Genomic DNA, 22,488 nt, shown 5'->3' on the forward strand with positions numbered 1-22,488 from the left:
GGGTCCACTTTTCAGCAACAAAAATAAAATCAAAAATTGAGTGTGAAATGATCAGAATGTCAATTTACAGAGGATGATGGAGACTTGTGCTAAGAGAGTTACACTGAAGATAAACTGGCTCTCACTAATACTTGGGAGACAGAATTAACAAGCTTTGACTTGTTAAGAGAGCTAAAGAAATCAAAGGCACCAACTCCTAGATTTTTGATATAAACAAGTGGATGGATAATGAGTTTATGTATAAATAGGTAGAAAGAACTCTGGAAGCAAATTTGTGGGGAAAGATCTTGAGTTTAATTTTGAACGTGTTACATTCGAGATATCTCTAATATATTAAAGCAGAAAATCTGAGAAGACAGTTGGCTGTACAGGTCTGACATTCACAATGTACACAGGCAGAAAATATAAAACTGAATCAGAACATGGCAATTAAAGGCACGGACTGACAGTGAGGAGTAAGAGGAGAGAAAGGTTGAAGACTGAGCCATAAGGAAATTCCAATATTTGAGGCAAAGAAGAAATTGTCAAAAAGTAAGAAAAAGTGATCTGGTTAAAATGATGTACTTTGGAGCCAGACTACTTATGATCAGATCCTATACCTGTGCTTCTCAGGTGTGTGACTTTTGGAAAGTTATTTATTCTCTCTCTACCTCAGTTTCTTCACCTGAAAAATACGGATGATAGTAATAGTATGCACTTGACAGAGGGTTGTGTGTGTGTGTGTGCGTTACTACTTACATCTTACATCATTTTGCTTATATCCAGAGATATTGCAGGAGGCAGATTAAGAGCAGCAAGTTAATTAATCTAGCAGAATAAATTTCAAGGCAAACTAATGTTGAGGTGGTGGCATGGATACTGTTGAGGGCATGTAGCCCAATTGTACCCTGAGAATCAAGAGCAAATGGCCCAACCGAATAATTTTTTTTTAAGTTTTGATTTTTTAGGGCTGAAAAGATGGTGCAGAAGAGAATGTGACTGCTGAAAATATTAGCATTAAAAAGTCAAGTACTCTGTAGCAGGACAACTGAAAAGATGGCCTCAGGGTATCAAAAGAATCAGCAGGACTCTACCCTTTTTACCTCAAAACTGCAAAAATTGGAGACTTTACTTTGAGAATCCTAGGGTAGAATGTTCCAAAATGGTAGCAGCCTAGGAATTTGTTTATCAGGATTGGGTTTATAATGCTGAGCAGGTACTCAAGTCCTATGACCAAGAGAGAAGAAAGCCTGGCTACTGCTCCAGCTGGTGACAGCCTCGGTGTCATCCACATGGTGATGGTCTTAGGAGCATGCAGAGTGCAAGAGTTGTGGGGTCAGGAAGGCTTCTCCAAGATTTCAGAGAAAGGCTTGGGAGGCCAGTTAGTGTGCCTTTGAGAATGCAATATGTGAAGCTGTGCGTGTGAAGCCACCAAAGGTGCTATGAAGATCTCAGGAGGGCGGAAAAGACATGAGTGTAGATTGTCTGAGGAAAGCCACAAGGAGTAAACAAAGCTGGCCCCAGAGAGAGGCCATAAGGGTACAACTACCAGCAGTGCTATAGGGGCAGAGCCACCTAAACCTTCTGAAGTTCACATCTTGCTGCAGATTTCCCCAGGTGCTGGACATGGAATTCAGGATTTAATTTTAGTCCTGCTGGATTTTGGTCTTGCTTTGGTCCCATTCCTTTCTATTCTCCTATTTCTACTTTTTGAAATGGGAATGTTTATCTTGTGCCATTGTATGCTGTAAGTATTCAAATTTCTTTTCATTTTTACAGAGGGGATATACAGGTAAGAGTTTGCTTTAAATATCTTCAAGAGACTTTGAACTTAGACTTTTCAGCAATACTGAAACTTTTGGGACTTTGGCAACTCTTGGAGATGGACTAAATGCCTTTTTTTTTTTTTTTTTTGTCTTTTTGAGACAGTTTTATTATTCAGTTGAAGCTGGCCTTGAACTCACTTTGTAGCCCAGGTGGCCTTGAATTTGCAGCTATCCTTCTGCCTCAGCCTCCCAACTGCTGGAATTACAGGCATGTGCTACCAAGCTTCTAATTGCTTTTTGCATACAGATATGAACATGAAACTTTTGGGACTATGGGTGGAATCTTACGGCTTATGTATAGAGATCATCCCAAAGTGTCATGCATTAATAGGTAGGGTTTTGGGAGTGAGTGGATCATAGGTGTGATACTAGATTAGTCCATGGATTGGGTTAGCACAGTTCTGGGTATGGATGATAGATTTACTGAAGAGGGAAGACTCACCTTGGGTATGAGTGCCACCAATCGATAGTTGTAAAGCTTAGATGGAATAAAAAGGCTAAGAAGAAGGAAGTTGTGTTGCTTCCTGCTTGTCATGCCATGAATTCTTTTCCTCTGCCAGGCCACCTTGCTTTGGAACCAGCAATGAGAAAGTAATTAAGACAACCACTAACTGGAATAATATTAATATTACTACTACTAATAATACTAAATAGTACATGTGAAGCACCTGGAATAATGAATAGCACATAACATTTTTTTTCCATTTTTTTTGTCTTTTTCATTTTTATCGGTACCAGGGATCAAACTCACAACTGCCTGCTTGCAAGACAGGCGCTTATGCCACTGAGCTAAATCCCCAGCCCCTTATAACATTTAATAAATGTTAACCATTAGCATTATTACTACTGAAGGCTAATTCTAATACTAATCTAATATGCTCTATGCTAATCTTAGAATTTTATAATATAATATCAGACTTCAGTGTTTCATTATGGCTACTTGACATTCATTACTGGAATCCAAAGTTGTTTTCTGTGAATTGCGTATTCTATATTTCTATTTCTGGCCAAGCATTCAAACTTTGATACTGCATTATTGGAAATAAAGGTAAGATTCTATTTTTTTTTGTCTTTTTCCTTTTTTTTATCAGTACCGGGGATCAAACTCAAGACTGCCTGCTTGTAAGGCAGGCGCTTATGCCGCTGAGCTAAATCCCCAGCCCCTCCTAGGTTTTATTAATAACTTGATATCCTACTATAAGAACTCTAGGTTCCAAATTCAAAGCCTGAGATTCTATTGCTGAATTTCAAAATCTACCACTGAAACATCACAGGTTTTACTTGCTTAACCTATTATTCTTCCATTACAAGAGCTTCAAATCCAATTGGAAGTATTGCCCTGATTTCTGTACTTGAATTCTACAGTTTGACAATCAGAACCAGAAATTCTATTAAAGAAATTTCATTGGCAACCTAAGATTCTATATTTGGAATACCCTATCCTAATTTGTGACTTCTAGATTCTATTTTTAATCTCCCAGTTTTATCACGTCTGAGATTCCAATGCTAAACTTCAGATGTCAAAGTTGGAATAGTAGATTTTACCCTATATTTTATTCTTATAATCCCAAATTTGATTCCCTGTTTCCTGGCTTCTAACTAGAGGATGCTGAAAAGCATTCTTGAGAATTTCCCATGCACAGTACTTTATACATTCTCCTAAATTGTGCTCTCAATATCCTAGGATAACCAATGACTTGATGAACAGAATCTGCTGGAAATGGCGACAATAAGGAATCAAAACTGTTAAGGAAATTTCCTACAGTCCCCTTTCCCTCCTGTTACCACCATCTCATCTTTGTGGCTTTTCTTCAGGGATTCAGTGCTCATGTACACTGTCATTGTGGTCCTTAAATCAGGTAGGCTGAGGAGCTTTTAAGAATATATTTGGAGCTGGATATTTCATGCATTTTCAAGGAATAAGAAAGTTAATTTGGACAAAAAATCACATAGCCTCTCTCTGTTGGACTGAAAAGATTCTGGTGGTTAGAAAAGTATTCTATTCCCTCCGTATTTTTTTTTAAAGAGAGTTAAGAAAATACAATAAAAATGATACAGAATTTCAAAATACGATGCCAGGCAATTAACAATGGTTATTATATTTCATGTTGTTGTCTTCAAAATAGTCGCTCAGATTACCAGATACAGGCATGCAAAATTGAACAAACAATACAAGCACTAACTGTTTAACTGTCTTTTTGAGACAGGGTTTCGTTATGCAGTTCAGGATGGCCTTGAACTCACTTTGTATTTCAGGCTCCTGCTTCAAACTTCCAGATGCTGGGATTTTTTTTTTATCAGTGCCGGGGATCGAACTGCCTGCTTGCAAGGCAGGTGCTTATGCCGCTGAGCTAAATCTCCAGCCCCCCCCCCCCCTTTTTTTGGCTTTTTCCTTTTTATCCGTACCAGGGATCAAACTCACGACTGCCCGCTTGCAAGGCAGGCGCTTTATGCCGCTGAGCTAAATCCCCAGTCCCCCAGCCCCTATTTTTAAAATGGGGATAAGAATGCACATAGGTAACATGTGTAAAAGATTTTTAAACATTATGCAAACATTAAGTACAGTTTGTAATGATCTCTTCTTTAGCTTTTTGACCGTGTCTGCTGTGCCACCTGTCGGATGTGGCTTGTATTACACTGCTATTTGTCTATCCCTCAGTGATGAAGTTTTTAGAGCTCTCAGTCATAAAAACAGCCTGCCATGGCATATGTGCCATAATTAGGTCACCACCGCATTTTTCTTGGCATAACTTTAGTAACAAAATTCCCCAGGTTTGTTTCACTGAACTTAAAATAGATTATTTATGACTAAAGAGTTTAAAACATTACCTAGAGGGACTGGGGATATAGCTCAGCATAGCACCTACCTGTGAGGCCCTGAGTTCAATTCTCAGTACCAAAAAAAAAAAAAAAAAAAAAAAAAAAAATTGCCTAGTACCTAGTGAACGTTTACCAAATGGAAAGGAATAGGAGACAAGGACAGAAAAATCTTAATGCCTATGAGGCAGTTGAGGGATATGCCAGTGTTAGGAAATATCACAGAGTAGATGATCCTCCACCTAGCTCTTGAGAAAAGAGGATATTTTTGAGAGGGAAATAACACTTCAGGAAGAAAATTATATGGGCAAAGGTACAGAGTTGTGAAAAGTGCCTTTGAGAATGGTAAATTGCTCTGTGTAATCAGAGCTTTGGATCCAGGAAAGGAGGAGGTGATGGCAGTGATTAATAGCCAATTTTCACAATCCTCTACTGTGAACAAAGTTCTTTAAACATACACCCTCCAGGGAGACCTTATAGTACAATGGACAATGCTACGCACTGTGCTGATAGCTAGACTAGAGTTTAAATCTATGCTATATTTGATAACTGTTATGTTTGACAGTTACTTTACTTTGTTAAGTTTCCTTGTATGCAAATAGAAGTACTTACTTTTGGGTTCTCACCAGGATTAAAGTAGATAAGTTTGTCAAGTTTCCACACAATAGTGAACAACACATAACTGCAATAGTCTAGGTGTGTTACTGCATGACTATAATTCTAACATGTGGGGCTTCAGGCAGGAGGATGGCAAGTTTGAGGGCAGCCTAGGCTACATAGTGAGACTGTCTTTAAAACCAACCAAACAAACAAATAAACAAAGAATAACTATAATAATCAGTACTATTATAATGTTTTATCTGGGAGGTCTAAATTACTAGTAAATGGGTTAAGTGGCTAAAGTGGGATAACAAATCATACAGGTGTATGTGCATGCATTTTTCTTACACTAAAACTACAAAAACAGGCGGGATGAGAAGGTTAAGAGCCCTAAACAAAGCTAGGCATGGTGACTCCTACCTGTATTCCCAATTGCTGAGGAAGATGAGGCAGGAGGATCACAAAGTCAAGCCCAGTATGGGAAATTTAACAAGACACTGTCTCAAAATAAAAAGAGTTGGGGATATAACTCACCACTCCTTTGGGTCAAAACCCAGTATGGGGTAGGGAGACACCCTGTATGACAGTATAAATTTGGCTTTGCAAAGTTACTGAATATTATTAAGCAAGAGAGATTTCTAAATCAATTTTCTATTTTTGAAAAATTTTCAAACTTCTGAGAACATACAATGGGTTTAAAATCAACAATTGTAACTACAATGATAATAAAAATATACTGAGAACAATAAGTATTTAGCATGTGGAAGGAACAAAGATTGAAATGTATTTTTGATTTCTAGAAAATAAACTTCCCTTTTAGATCATCTTAAAAACTCCAAGGAAGAAACTGAGACTACTTTCAATATTCTATTTCTAATTTGATTTTTTTCTTAAGTCATAAGAATTCTATATGCTTTATTTCCAGTATTTTACCAAAGTTATTTCTGATCTTTGCATTAGAGCCAGAGAGCCTGAGGATCTGAGGTGGAAGAAAAACTACACTCTCAGGGTCACAAGGCCTGCAAAATGGCAGGGTCAAGAGTCACACTCCAGCCTGCTTACTCCAGAGCTCTTGTTCCTTCAGTAACATCTCCCTTCCTATCAGCTCGAGGAGGAAATATCTTAAGACAGTGGGTGAGGCGCCGGCCTCTCAGATCACACTCAGCAGTATGAGTGTGAAGAGCAAGGGAGGGCCTGGAGCCAAGCAGAGAAGGAAATAAATGTGAATCCTGCGAGTCTGCTCTTCAACTCAGATTCTGGGAGCAAAGTAGGGGAGCAAGAGGGAAGGCAGGAAGGGCTCCTGACAAGTTTCATCTTTCTAGGTGGCCAGGAGTTCTGGTAAACCTCCTCTGCCAGGGGCTAGGAAATGAGGTAACCAGTAAATTCTGATCTCGCAGATCAAAAATAGTGAGCCGTTGGGAATGAACTCAGGGCCTTTGCACTGAGCTATATCCCTAGCCTCTTTTTATTTTGAGACAGGATCTCCTTAAATGATAAGTTGCTCAGCTTGAGCTCAAATTTGTGATCCTCCTGCCTCAGCCTCCCAGAGTGCTAGGATTATAGGTTACATCACCACCCTGGGGTAAAACCATGCTTTCAATTGAAAATAAAAATAAATTTTAAAAAAAGAGAGAGAAACAAGAGTACCCCAAAGAGGAAGGGTATATGGAGGGAAGGATAGGAATGAGTCTGGGAGATAACTCTAGCTGGTTCCCCAGCTCTCTCAGCAGCAGGCTACATTAGGCCTGCTTCTTGTGGGAAGAACCTTACACTGTGTTTTTGCAAGAAACTTCCTAGGAACAGAAATGAGGTTTGCCTCATCTTTATTCAAAAACAGCTTCCTCACCTAGACATCTTGACACAGAATATACCCATATGATAGGAGTTTGGGGCCCACCAAAGGGATGGCACAACTCAGTTCTGTAAGAACTATGTGCCAGGCTTCAGGAGACCTGGTTCAAGCCCCAATTTTGTCTCTCTTGTTCTAGGTGACTCTGCTGAGCTCCATTCTTTGCCCTGGACTTTAAGTGTTGGCTTTCTTGGCCGTGAAGTGGGGCACTTGTATCCAGCTTCTGGAAGAAGTCTTTGCAGCTCAGTGAATCTACAGTTACAGCTCTTTATGTCCTAAGTTAGTTTTTGATGTTACCCAGGCTTAGGAAGCTCCTTACAGACTGGAATCCAGGGGATCTATCTGATGGCCTGATAATGTGCGAGTCAGTTTTCCTACCGACATAACTTCTAATCACTCGAGTGCCCTATCTAGGTTGATCTCTTTTGTCTGGGGAAGAAGGTGCCCTTTCAGAAAGGGCTTTATCATGCAAATCACCCTGATATCCACTGTGGGTTTTAGCAATATCAGTTTCTCTGACAGATCACTGCTTAAGGGAAGGAAGTATGACGTAAATGCTAAATCTATCTCACCCTCAGCTTCTCCATCTGTAAAATATGTAAAAACCCCGTTTCACTGGGTCATGAGGTTTACACAAGGCTTACACTGTGTTTTACAGTGTCTAGGATAGTATCTGACATACATTTCAAATTTATCCACTTAAAGTTGTCCCTCTCAGGGGCTGGGGATTTAGCTCAGCGGCTTAAGCACCTGCCTTGCAAGTAGGTGGTCGTGAGTTCGATCCCTGGTACCAATTAAAAAAAAAAAAAAAAAGTTGTCCCTCTCCACTGCCATTGTCTTAGGCCTAGTCTAGGTCCTCATCTTGACTAGGGTTCTGAAACCGCTTTCTATTTCAAATCTGCTCTTCTCAGTAGCCAGAGTGATAGTTTAAGTCAGACCAGACTCTTCTGCAGATTGAAAATCCCTCCAAGCTTTCTGTCTTAGTTACTTTTCTTGTTGTTGAGACAAAATATCCAACACCTGTAAGTTAAGGGAGAAAAGGTTTTTTTTAGCTCATAGTTTATAGAGGTTTCGGTCCATAATTGCTGGCTCCAAGGCAGGGTGGTATGGCACTGGAACATAGCAGAGGAGAAATAGTCCATGCGGTATGGATCTTTCTATGCCTTATATTTTATCCAGAGTAGGGCACATAACACTCACACCCCTAATCCTAGTGCCCTTGATCCTAGTATTGCATCATGAATCAATGCCAGTCACACTCTGGAAACAGGCACCTCTGAAAAAGCCCTAACTATGACCACATGAGACTTTGGGGGGAACAACTAGACACGAGCCACTACTATTTCCTGCTGTCTGTGAGATCCAGCTTGCCCTCATGGCTCCTCACTCATTATTTAGGTCATTTGAGATGCACTGGCTGATTGCATCCCATAGGTTCTTTTCCCACCAAGCCACTGGATACATTGTCTCCTATTTACCACTTAGCATTCAGGTCTCAACTTACATGTTAGTTCCTCAAAAAGACTTTCCAGGAGCTCATTGTCTTTCAAAGATTTCCCTGCCTCCATGATTTTCCTTGTACCATAATCTCATAATAGTCTAAAAATGGGCACCTAAAAGGTACAAAGAGGACAAGATCTGTTTTTATATCTTTCTATTCTTAGTACCTAGTACAATACGAAGAGGTAGTTCTTGGGAAATGTTTATTAAATGAAAGGGGGATGTGCAATTCATTTTCTTCTCTTTCTTCTTCCTTTAATATTTACTATCAGGCAGACCTGATGAAATTCTTCATAGCTAATAAAAATACAGTTTCTTATGTCAGAGGCCATTTATTTATATTAGGAGCCAAGGGTATGATCTTTGGAAACCAAGATCTAGGTTTAAATCTTTGCTGTGATATTTCTGCTTTGTGCTCCAGGACATTTCTTTAAACTTTCTATATTAACTGGAAAGTTTAATATCAATCTCACAAGACTGTGATAAATATTAAATGAGAATGTGTGTGTTATTTAGTGCAATGAGACCTGTAAGTACACATAAATGGAAGATTTGTTGTTGTTGTTGTTATTATGTACTAGAATGAATAATAGTCCTAGGTCTGGGTATAGATATGGAATATACTTGGGTCCCAGTCCTAAAACTGGCTCTGTGAATTTGGGCTCTCTGTATTTTTGAGCATCATTATCTATAAAGCAGGATTAATGGTCTCTTTTCTACTAATGACACAAGGTTATTATGGAGCTCACACATGATGGTGCACGTACAAAGGCCTTAAATTGTAAAGGGCAGTATGTAAAAGGAAAGGTCTATTATTATTAATCCCTGGCTCCCCTCCCAAGAAGACTCTAGGTAAATGAGATAAGGTTTAAGTATGTTCCAAGTGACTGAGGCCAAGGAAAGAGTTTTGGGCTGAAACCAAGTTCCAACCTGACTTTCAAGGAGCCAGGCCCCTGTTTAATTCCCCATTGACAGAAAGAAGCCTTGATAACTCTTTAGTGCCTCAGGGAGAAGAATGTTAAGGAAGGAAAAGTCCAAAAACAAGACATGGCTTGTTTGCCTGCCCCACTGATGTCTGCCCAGATAAGGAACAGACCTGGCAAGTCTCTTCCTGTGTCTTCTCTTCCCTCCTCTTTCCCCAGGGCAGGCAGGTAATGCTGCCTTGTTAGAACCCAAGAGGGCTTTTTATCAGCTATTGATGACAACTATTTCACACATCTTCACTGCCCATCCATCCTTACTCTGCCATGTCATGGAAAACAAATTCTCCTAGACATCCAGGGAGGCAGTGTTAAAATGGAAAAGCAGAGCATATGATTCAAATGTTGACATTTCATTCATTCACTTGTCACTTGTGACACTGAAGCCTCAACTATGTAAAATGGTGAGAGATGCTGGATTCTGGGGATCTTTGCTGTCCTCTGAGGGGCAGTGTGCTGGTAAATATTTACTACTCGATTTCCTAGTGTAGTCCTGATATGAATAGTGGTTAATATTTTAGTTGGAGCAAGACAAAGTGAAACAAAGAGAACACCTATTAGATGTATCACTTTCTTAAATCTAGAGAACGAACGAAACAAGCCATATATATGTATATACACATATATACATATATATACATATACACATACACATACACGGGGAGAGAATTTTCCACTTTCTGTGACATAAATATTTCCACTATGGACAATTTCAAAAAATTTCAAAGTTTTCCTTCTCTTTTCCTCTGGTACTCGCATGCTAGGCAAGCACTCTCCCACTAACCTACACACATCCCTGTCCTTTCTTTGATTTTTCAACAGGGTCTGATTGCCCACGACAGCCTGGAATCTGTGACTCACTTGTGTCAAGTTCCGAGTAGCTGGGATTACAGACTCACACCACAAGTTATAATTTTTAAAAATCCCTTATTTTATTGATACATTTTAGATACACATAGTGATAACATTCATCCTAGGGAATTTGTACTTGTACATCATATATCTTGATGCTTCATTTTTTCCCATTCCCCTCCCCTCCCTTTAATCCCTCTTCCCCTCTTTATTTACAAAAGCTTTGTTTGCATTTTTTCCTTCTTTTCTTTTCCCTTCCTTTTTCCCTCCCCCTTTCTTGTTCCCCTTACTTGAATATTTTCTTGCCATTTCTCAATATCTATTATACATTTATGTCATTAATTACAAAAAATTTAAAATTTTGATGAAGTCTAGTTGACCTATTTTTCTTCTTTGATTGCTTGCACTGTTGGTGTCATATCTAAGAAACCACTACCTAATCCAAGATCATAAAGATTTATATACAGATTTACATGTAAGAGTTTCTGAGTTTCAATTTGAAGCATTGACAATGAAAGCATTTCATTTCTTTGCAAACAATTATCAAGAGTAATTTAAACACTGCTTCTTTTTTTTTTTTTTTTTTTTTTAAACATAAATGACCAACTCATCTCTGATTCTAATTTTGGGTCCACATCCAACATTTTGTTCTTTGTATTTCAGTGCCATAAAGTATCTCCAAGAGTTTCTTTACTGAGAATTTTTTTCTTGCTAGTTCTATTATCTCTGGTACATCTTCACTCTTTTGGTCAGTACCACTTTCTTCATTTAATATCAGAAAGTTTGCCTTTATGAAGTTCCCATTGCTGTATATCTGTAGTTCTTCAAATGAAAACAGTAAGTTGTGTGTGACTGCACATGTCTGTAATCCCAGCACTCAGGAGGCTGAGCCCAAAAGATCACTGTGAGATTACTGAACTACTGAGAGAAATCCCGTCAGAAAAAAAAATCAAATGAAAGCAGTATCAAAGTTCCCATGTTCAAGTATTTGTTCTATAATTTCATGTGTGTGTGTGTGTGTGTGTGTGTGTGTGTGAGAGAGAGAGAGAGAGAGAGAGAGAGAGAGAGAGACAGAGAGACAGAGACAGAGAGAGACAGGGTTTCACTGTGAAATTTAAACTGGCCTTGAACTCACTTTGTAGTGTAGGCTGGTACTGAACTCATAGCGATCCTCCTGCCTCAGCCTCCCAGGTGCTGGGATTGCAAGCATGCATCATGGCACCTGGCTTATAATTTTATAATTTCATTTTATCCTATTGTAATGTTACTGAAATTTCCATTTCAGGTTTTACTTCAAACCTTACCATTTTTTATTTCTTTGCTCTATTTACATTTTTGTTTTTTCCCAATTTCCTTTTTTGATTTATGTTTGTAAAAATGTCACTTGGGTAAAAAAGTTGATAGAAAAGGGAGTAAAACAATATATGTTTGCTATCAATACAAAATCTGAGTAACAGATGTAGGGTGTTCAGTTACTAACAATCTGAAAGAAGCAGTGTGGCTGATCATGACATGCATTTATTATCACATACCGTTTGAACAGCCAGAAGCAAAGTTTATACTTTATATGATTTGTTATTATTATTTTGTAGTACTGAGGACTTAGCCCAGGGTTTTATTCATACTAAGCAAGAACTCTACCACTAAGGCACATACCCAGCCCTGTAATACATGACTTTTAGTTAGTATATTATAAGAGATTTGGATTGCATTGCTAAAGGGCTGTATTATTCAGCTAAACTGTGGAACTAAATTTTATAAATTTCAGAACGAGGTCCATGCAAAGCAAGGGCTATCTGATTTTTTTTTTTTGTCTTTTTTGAGACGGGATCTCACTATGTAGTTCAGGCTGGCCTTGAGCTCACTTTGTAGCCCAGGCTGGTCTCGAACTCACAATGATCCTTCCTCCCACCTCAGCCTCCCGAGTGTGGGGATTACAGGTGTGAGTCAACACACCCAGCTGGGCTATCTGAATTTAACATAATTCAGGCATGGTGGTACACATGTGTCATCCCAGCACTCAGGAGGTTGAGGCTGATCACTATGAATTTTGAGGCCAGCTTGGGCCACAGAGTTTAACACCAGCCCAAAATATGAGTCCTTACCTCGAAAAAATATTTCATATACAAGTAAATAATATACATATTTTTCAATTGTAAGTTTATACCATTTAACTTTTAAAAATGGCCATGTTTTCCAGGGCTGGTGGGACATACTTATGATCCCAGCATTTGCAAGGCTCAGGCAGAAGTGAGTTCAGGACATCAGGGCTACGTAGTGATTCAAGACCAGCCTGAAATACATTGTGGACCTTTGTCTTATAAAAATAAATAAAACAAAATAAATATAATAGTGGCTGTGTTTGACAGTTAGCTCACAAATTTACCTCTTAAAATTTACTAACTATCATGAGCCAACATGAACTAATGGCAGCCTATCACTACTGGCTTATAAATTTCTTGATTTCATGAATCCTACCTTTCTTTAGCCAAAGTAAATATACATATTCAAACCAATAAAAACACTATTTCCCTCTTACTCTTTGTTTCTATAGTGCCCAGATCATAATTAGCACTCAGAATTTGTAGAATTGGGGTTAGTTCACATTTATATCAGAGGGGCTGGGGATTTAGCTCAGCGGCATAAGCACCTGTCTTGCAAGCAGGTGGTTGTGAATTTGATCCTTGGTACTGATAAAAATGAAAAAAACGAACAAACAAACACATATATATCAGAAAACATACAAATCCACACTATTCACACATACAATTAAAGTTAGCACACCCAAATAACATAAATGTTGTGAGTCATGTTGAAATGGATGCTGATTACTTGGTTGACCTACTCTGTACTGTATAATATTTTTGTTTATTTGGTTTTATTATTATGAGAGAATATATGCATATTAGGAAGAATAGAAAAGGGTGTAAAAAAACCCTCTTAATCCTGGAGTTGCCAGAGACAGCAGAGATAAGAAACAATGTCTGGGTCAAGCATGTAGCTCAGCGTTGCTGAACCTGTCTAGCAAGTGCAAGGCACTGAATTAGATTATTAGATTCCTAGTACAAAAAAAAAAAAAAAAAAAAAAAAAAAGGAGAGAGAAAAAGAAAAAAGAAAAAAATGCTTAAAGGATAAAGAGAAGAGACAAGACAAGAGAAGATAACTGAGTATCTACTATGTGCCTGGAACTTTCTTGATAACTTTTACAACCTTGTACCCTATATACAAGAAACATAAGACTCAGAATTAGTGACTGGCCAGGAATGGTGACGCATACAGTTATTCCGGAGGGTGAGGTGGGAGAGTCACAAGCTTGAGGCCAGCCTGGGAAAGTAGCAAGACCCAGTCTCAAAAAATAAAATAACTTGTTTCCTCCACCTTCCGGTCGAACACCCTGAAATGAGTGGAGCTGTGGTGGGAACACAGATCTGCTCACTCCGAAGTGAGAGCTTTTTCTGCCTCTCTATGCTGTCTCTGTGCATGGTGGGTGTGGTATGGAAAAGTACAGTGGGCTAAGAGAAGCCTGAGCTGAACTGGATACCATGAGGTAAAGCCTATGAGATTCAAATGTTTAAGTAACAACTTTCTCCCTCTGTCCACTCCATGTTTACATGGTTAGCATCCAGGTTTCTAGCCTCTTGCCCAAGATCTTTTCCATCCTAATACACATGCCTTACTGCTTCATGAATAATTCTTTTTTTTTTTTTTTTGTCTTTTTCGTTTTTATCGGTACCAGGGATCAAACTCACGACCACACACCTGCAAGGAAGGCGCTTATGCTGCTGAGCTAAATCCCCAGCCCCTTCATGAATGATTCTTACAAAAAACCATACACATTCCTCATATCAAATGTATGTGAACACAGACTTACTGGAAGCAGAGGATGGCAGTGCGAGTCACCAGAGACCAAATGTTAATAATTACAATTATGCTTATAGAAATACCTCCTTGTGTTACTGTTCAGTTGCACTGGACTTACAGGAAGGCACATTACTTACATAATAAGCAGACCCCACTGGTACCAATAAAAATGAAACAGACAAAAAAAAAAAAAAGCTCTATTGTCTATCTAATAAAATTCAAAATTCTTGCCAGGAATTGTAAGGCCTTCCCTGATTTGGCCTCTGCTGTCACTGCTCTTTAACTTTGTCCTCTTTGCCTTAGCTGAAATTGTTCTTTCGGTTCTTCAGACATAGCATGTGTTTCTCTTGTTTCCGATTTTTACACATTTTATTCCTGGTGCCTAGAACATTCCTCCCCTCCACTCATCCATCTTTAGGTCACTTCCTTTAGAGTCTGACTTTTTTTTTTTAATCAGTACCTGGTATTGAACTCACAACCACCTGCTTGCAAGGCAGGTGCTTATGCCGCTGAGCTAAATTCCCAGCCCTAGAATCTAACTTCTAAATTGGGGTTAGTTCCTCCTGATCCATGTTCCTTCAACACACCTTGCTTACGCTCTAATATCACAATTGCTTTTTTTCTCATCTGCTTCTATGAGTAAAACTGAAATTTTATGAGTGGGACAAGATACCACAGAACACAGTACCTGTCAAACAGTACTGTTCAATAATTATTTGACCAGCTACCTGAATGATCTGTGCTTTCATTGCCCAGATCATCTAAGCCCTGGCTCCACACTCTAGCATATTTTGGCTTCTTTTCTGCCTTAGATGATCTTTTCAGGTTTAGGTTACCTGTCCCCTTTGTACCCTAAGTAACTTCCAAGATTCTCAACTCTACATTTTGTTATTGTCCGCATCCTCTACAGTTCCAACTAGGACAATTCATTCTTCACTCCCAAGAAGTTCAAGATATCTGCTGGTCAATTTTAACTACCACTCCTATTTTCCCCAAAAGATTCAGATAACTGCAAGGCCAAGGCAAAAGGATTGTGAATCCTAGGAAGCTTAGTGACTTTAGCAAAAGGTCCAAAGTAAATAAACAAACAAATAAATAAGAGCCAAGGGTGCAGTGCAGTGTAAAAGCTCTGGTTTCAGTTCTCAGGACTGGACACCAACCAACAAACAAAAATAACTAGTATTTAATGAATACCTCCTATGTTCCAAGTCCCTGTGCATACGTAGCAGATCCTAGCCTCATTTTATCAATGAGAAAAAAGTTTCTATTGTTTATTTTCATAGGTACTCAGGATTTGAATCCTGGTGTGTCCTGGAAGCATTATGGTTTTTATTATGCCAGGTTTGCCAGAAGGATGGGAGCTGGCATAGAAGGAAGACAGTGGTAGCAATTAGGCTTGATTCACCAGAGGGGGAATTTGGTGCTATCTAATAATGTTATCTTTTGACACAACAATCCCACTCCAAAGAAATTATCCTACAGATACATCTAAAATTATAAAAATATGTACACAAAATTATTCACTATAACAAATCATAAGAACAAAATACTGTAAACAACTTAAATGCTTCTACATAAGAGAATGGGGAACTGTACTATGGCAATGATTCTCAGTGTGGTCTCAGACTCCCTTTCCACACAAACTACATGGAAGCTCAAAGATCTTTTGTTTATGTGGATTGAATTTATTGATGTTTATCATCCTAGAAATTAAACTAAGAAAACACTTACTTATTGGTTTAAAATGATAGTGAACTCACCATATACTAATATGTAACTTATATAACTTACTTAAATGAAAAGTAACTATACTTTCTAAAACAAAAACATAGAAGATTAGTGGTGTTGGTATTTTAAAAATCTCTTTAAAGTTAGAAATATTTTAAACACTGGTGGGTTGTCATATCTGCTACTGCATTCAATGTATTGGATTATGCTGCTTTAGTTGAAATACATGAGGAAAATCTGTCCTCCCTTATATATGTAGTTGGAAAAATGGGGAATATTTTTTTTTCTTTTTTTTTTTGTCTTTTTCATTTTTATCGGTACCAGGGATCGAACTCACGACTGCCTGCTTACAAGGCAGGCGCTTATGCCGCTGAGCTAAATCCCCAGCCCGAAAAATGGGGAATATTTTAATAATTGGTTCAGATACTGTGGACAGTTTCCTTGATATTACGTCAAAACTTGACAAATGGTAATTTCTTTCCATTTCTTCCCCTCTTCTTCTTCTGTCTCTTTCTTCTTCCCTTGCCCTCCCTCATTCCTTTTCTTTCACTGGGGATTGAACCCATGGTCTTGATCATGTTAGGTAGGTGGTGTTCTACTACTGTATCACATCCTTAGCTCTTTTCTTTTTAGTACTGGGGATCGAACTCATGGCCTCTTGTTTGCCAGGCAGGCGCTTAAGCCGCTGAGCTAAATCCCCAGTCCCCATTCTTGTTCCAAAGGTCTTGTTCCTTTCTTCTAGTCACAAGGTCTCACTAAGGTTGCCCAGGTTGGTCTCAAACTTTCCATCCTCCTGCCTCAGTCTCCAGGGTAGCTGGGGTAACCACACCCAGAAAAGAAGTAGTTTCCTAAAAGTTAGTTGCAAATCTGAACTCTGAAACCAGAATCACAAACCTTTTGCATTCTGGTACATTAAAACTCACTGATCTGTGTTATACTTTAAATGACTATTTAACCCAGGCATGCTTTTGTAATATCATGCATTAGTCATTTGAAAAAGTACTGGTTCACTAAGTCAAGCAAATTTTCCAAAGGTTCATTTCATTATATGATAGTTAAAAAAAAAAACTCCACATTTGTTAATGTCACAACACATTTTTTTTCAGAAATGTTTGAGAAGTTTTAAAGTTATAGTGATAAATATAAATTTTCAAAGTTCTAATATTTATTTGAAAGTATTATCATTGGGAACAAATAGTTGCTTTCCCTAACATAACAGACTCATTCTGTTCATTTTCTATAAAATATCTGCCAAATACCTGAGTCTAAATAACTATAGTTTGTCTGTCTCCCCCTCACCCCTGCCCTGGGACTTTACTGAATAATGTTCTAACCATTTATTTATTTATCTATTTATTTATTGAGACAAGGTTTTGCTATGCAGTTCTGATTGGTCTTCAATTTACTATGTAGCCCAGGCTGGCCCTGAATGCATGGAGACTCTCTTGCCTCAGTCTCCAGAGTGCTGGGATTACAGGTGTGTGTCACCATGCCCAGCCACTTATTTACTTTTGAGACAGGGTCTGGCAAAGTTGCTAACCTGCCTGGGGTCGGGGGTTCAAACATAATCCTCTTGTCTCAGTCTTCAAGAACTGGATTACAGACATGTTCCACGACACCTGCTATTTAAAGCAAAAATAATGTTTAGGTAAAAATGTGTTTGTCTGTATGTGTGTATCTTTTAGCTCTGTTCACTGAGAAGAGGGTAGACACAAAGACATCACAGTAGTAGTGAGGATATCTAGCAAGTAGATCTTTATTTCTAAATACAATTCTCCACTAAATAAAACTAAGGCTTTTACAGTAAGTGGGTGATTCTGGAGCCGAAGCCAGGAAAAAACAAGGTGAGCCTTGGATATCCTATAGTGCCAGAAAGTAAAGGAAATCTTAAAAGATGAAGAAATGCCAATTCTAAAACAATCTGTGTATCCATATACAGTAAAAAGGTAGTAATGATTATATAACTCTTAGAATAAAATTAATGAGTTCATTTTGATATAAACAAATCATACACAGAGAATAAAAAGGCTCTCCTACTCACAAAAGATGTATAAAGCATGATAATGATGAAATTAGAAAATTATTAATTGGAAACCACAAAATAATTGTTCCGAGAATGATAGATAAATGCTGAAGCTTGTGAGCAGTATTAAATGGTCATTCCATAAAAGATTTATTAATTACAGGTATAAAAGTTATTTTTCTCAGGGGAAAACCTGGTAAATAACACTTTAAGTGAACAAAATGATAGTATGGGTATCAAATGACATACGATTCATATGTTCTGTACTATTCTACAGTAAAATGAAAAGAAATTTTACAAATAGCCCATATTCCAAAAAAAATACACTAAGTCATGAAAGACAAAGACTGGGAAAGCATTGTAGACTAACAAAAATTAAACAGACAGATACTCATAATATGTCATTTTATACTAGATTACAGACTAGAACAGACTATTTATTTATAGTTTTCTTTTTCTATAAAAAATACTAGTGGGATAGACAACTGGCAAAATTTGAATAAGATCATAGACTAGATCATGGTATTGTATGAGTGTTGTTTCAAATTTGCTAATTATACTGTGAATACTATGATATTTGTACTCTGTTTTGAGGAAATACCCTGAAAAATATTTAGGCATACATAGATAAAAATAATTACATTAGTCTCTTCAGATACCTGTACCTCTACAGAGACAGAAGAAATGTGAGGTATGAGTGAAAGGTAAATGGGATATTTTTGGTGCTATTTTTACATTTTTTTCTTTGAAATTGAAATTACTTCAAAATTAAAAATAAAAAATGGTTGGGCATGGTTGCAGATGGCTGTAATCCCAGCATACTGAGGCAAGAGGATTTGAAATGTAAGGCCAGCTACACAGACAGGCCCTGTCTCAAAACAAAAACAACAAAAAAGAAGAAAAGAAAAAAATTTAAAACACCTCACAAATATGTAACATTTTGGACAAATTCTAAATATTATGATTAAATATTTTATAAAAGTATAAAAAGAGGGGCTGGGGATTTAGCTCAGCGGCATAAGCGCCTGCCTTGCAAGCAGGCAGTCGTGAGTTCGATCCCTGGTACTGATAAAAACAAAACAGACAAAAAAAAAGTATAAAAAGCATAATTGGGATCATTAACACTTTTTTTGATACTGAATCATGAACAGTTTTCGATGTCATTTAAAATTCTTTAAAAACAATTGTTAATGGACTCATAACATTTCCTTGTGTGGAGGTACTGTAATTTACTTTGTTTACGGTTTCTTTACTTTTTTTTTTTTTTTTTTTTTTGTACTGGGGATTGTACTCACAACCTTGCATTTGCCAAGCAGGCACTTACACCACTGAGCTAAACCCCCAGCCCTTCTTTACATTTTTACAGTATAACACAAACATCTTTTTTTTTTTTTTGTCTTTTTCTTTTTTATCGGTACCAGGGATCGAACTCACGACCGCCTGCTTGCAAGGCAGGTGCTTATGCCGCTGAGCTAAATCTCCATCCCTCAAACATCTTTTTCATGTATTCTTTTCCACACATTTGACTACTTCTTCATGTTTGATTCCTAAAACAGGAATTGCTTCATCCTTTTTTAAATGACTAAAGTGACCTAACAAGTTCCTAAATATTCCTGCTTTATTGACTTTTGGCCTCATTTAGGTTCATCTGTTCGGTAACAGACTATGAATTCTGGGTTTGACTCTGCACAGTGGTTGGTGAAGACAGAGGATGACAGAGGACAGATCATCTGTAGTTGGTGGCAGCAGCAGGGTAGGCTCAGTTCTGGGGCTACATCTGCTGAAAGGACTTAGTTTTGGTAGGTCCTGAAGATTAAGAAGAAAGCCTAAAATGTCACTGAACAGATGGCATGCAGGCTAGCTAGATACATGAGACTCAGTTCATACCAACTATCAACATCGTAAAAATAATTTGGAGGCTGGTCCGATGGCAGTGGGTTATCAGAACTTATTAACATTAGTGTCACTAAAGTTGGTATACCACCCCCCCCCCACTGCTAAATTTGACTGGCTTAAAAAAAAATTTGGAGATGGTTCATGAGAACAGATGGATGAGATGGTGGGGGATGTTGGGGAGCTCCATATCACAGAAATCTCTTTTGAGTAAGAAACCTGCTAGGGAGCACCCACTCTTTGAAGCTTGGCTTTCATCAGTATGTCAACGGTGTTTTTTTTTTTTTTTTTTTTTTTATCTCTGTTGTACCCCGGTTTGTCCCATTACCTATACCATGTTTTTTAATCTGCTAAGTTGAAGGCAGAAAGTACCATACATGGAAGTCTTTTTTTTTTTTTTTTTTGTCTTTTTCATTTTTATCGGTACCAAGGATCGAACTCATGACCGTCTGCTTGCAAGGCAGGTGCTTATGCTGCTGAGCTAAACCCCCAGCCCTATACATGGAAGTCTTAGCACTGAAATTGTAACTGCAGATTCAAGCTTTTGGTTGCTGAATAAGAATGAAATAATTTTCAAAGGCTTATCTGTGCTTCAGTAATAAGAATCTATCTGGGAAGCCATATTGAAGAGCTTATTAGCCCCCCAAGAAATGTGATGGTGGTGATAAGACATAAAATAAACAGGAATTCTGCAATTACATTTCGGGAAAAAGTAATTTACTACTCACAGGACTGACTGACATTTTAGTCACATTTTCTCTTCCATTCCACTTCATTAACAGTACTAGGGCTGAGACTAGTTCTAGGAACGCAGAATAGAACAAAACACTGAATCTGGCCCCCAGGATAACAGTTTGCTAGGTAAGACATACAAGTAACCACACCGAAGTGATACAAGTGAAGACACTGAAGAGATGAGTAGTTACAAATCGGGAAGCATAAAGGTTAACAAGATCACAGAAGAGGTTCTGTGCCTCCCTTTACACAAACTTTTATACTGTACTTTTGTGCACAAATAGAATAATCATTCATTCTTTTCCTTCCCTTCTTTTCTTTTAATATACCTGAAATTGATTTGGCATAATGCCTAGATCAAATAAGTGGCATTAGAGTTGGAAAACAAAAAGAAACTTGAAAAGCTGTGGAATTTATCAGGCTTTCTCTAGGGGTAACATATAAGTTAAAGATGACTCTCCGAGTTTTGGATTTGGCCCTACATGGATGACAGCAATTCACCAAGTCAAGAAATGGATACCTTTTTGGACCAAATTTTATTTCAAAATGGGGTTTCTCTGCTTCACTTCCAGAGTAGCTAAGACTATAGATATGTGCCACTATACCTAACTTGGTCCAGATTTTAAAGAACAAATTCAAAAAGCAAAGGAAATTTTTCCAGGGTTAGCCTTAAACTCACCTTACGAAACCATACTTCAATAGGGACTTTCCACTAGTATTAGGGTTGAAATTGGGAGGGGGAGGATCAGACTGAGAATAAAGAGATATTTTAGAGGCACTGGATAGTAGTGAAAATCATGTAAAGTTGAAAGCAGGGTAACCAAATCAGTTGACAGTAGGACAAGGTAGATTAATATGAAAAAGATTTACAGTTGAAGAAAAGAAAGCAGAAAGGAAATATTTCAAAGGTGGAGGCAAACTGGGTAGGGAGAGCCAAAATAATGTAACAAAATTGTGGCAGACAAAACAATTTTAGGTAAATTACTATGATTAGCGAGTTGGTGATGAAGATAAAAGAAGTCTCAATCAGCACCAGGGTTTGACTAGAAAGAAGAAAGTGTGAAGCAAGAGGAAACTGGTTTTGGGAACAAATGAGTCATCTTCACGTAGTAGCTACACCCTGGGTAGCATGATTATTCTTAAACAAATGCAGATTTCCTGCGGTAGTAGTGATCTAGGCTTGGAAAGCACAGTGCTAATGTTAGGCTGCCAAACAGATCTAAATTAAAGGGCTCATTTCTTTAGATTGATTTTTTTTTTCAACAGTAACTTACCATAACACTATTTTGTTAGCACTGCTGGAAGGACTGTTATGCTATCAGACAGGGAACTGAAGGAAATTCAGGATCTAACTCCAGCTTTTCCTTTGGTTGGATGTACTTGCCCTGTAAAATGGAGGTAGTGTAGTACCTAATTCAGAGGGTTGCTGTGATGATGAATCATAGTTCTCTTTGAGCCCCAGTTTCTCTTGTTATAAAAAGAGGATAGTGATTTTTTTTTTTTTTTTTAGTAATGTGACTCAGAAGTATGTGGCAAAGGCACACTTAGGATCGTGTAGGAACAGTTTTTATTGATGAGAAGAGAACTGCTAGGTTATAGTTTCTCTAGTTGGCTGCTCAATTATTACTTGAGCTTTTCCTAGAGAATTTATGTAATTTTCTCATGATTTATTATTATTGTTGTAATCTAAGGAAAGGTAAATTGCCTTTTAGTATTTTTATACAGAGAAATATGCTGGTTCTATGTTGGTATCTGTTGTGCAACAGATTGTCAAAAGATCCAGTGTGTTAGGCTCTATTCTTCAGTGAAGGGATGTTATATAAATCCATTGTGAAAATTAGGGAA

General features: G+C 37.9%; 1 protein-coding gene across 1 annotated transcript in view; it reads right to left on the reverse strand.

The window, feature by feature from the left end:
- The window catches only part of LOC134472805 (collagen alpha-1(I) chain-like), a 39,402-nt gene that overhangs the window by 13,227 nt on the left and 3,687 nt on the right, over window positions 1–22,488 (reverse strand). The window lies entirely within an intron of this gene.

Source organism: Cavia porcellus, unplaced genomic scaffold, assembly GCF_034190915.1.
Source record: "Cavia porcellus strain 051 isolate PalLab524CR breed Dunkin Hartley unplaced genomic scaffold, mCavPor4.1 scaffold_25, whole genome shotgun sequence".
Lineage (NCBI taxonomy): Eukaryota > Metazoa > Chordata > Mammalia > Rodentia > Caviidae > Cavia > Cavia porcellus.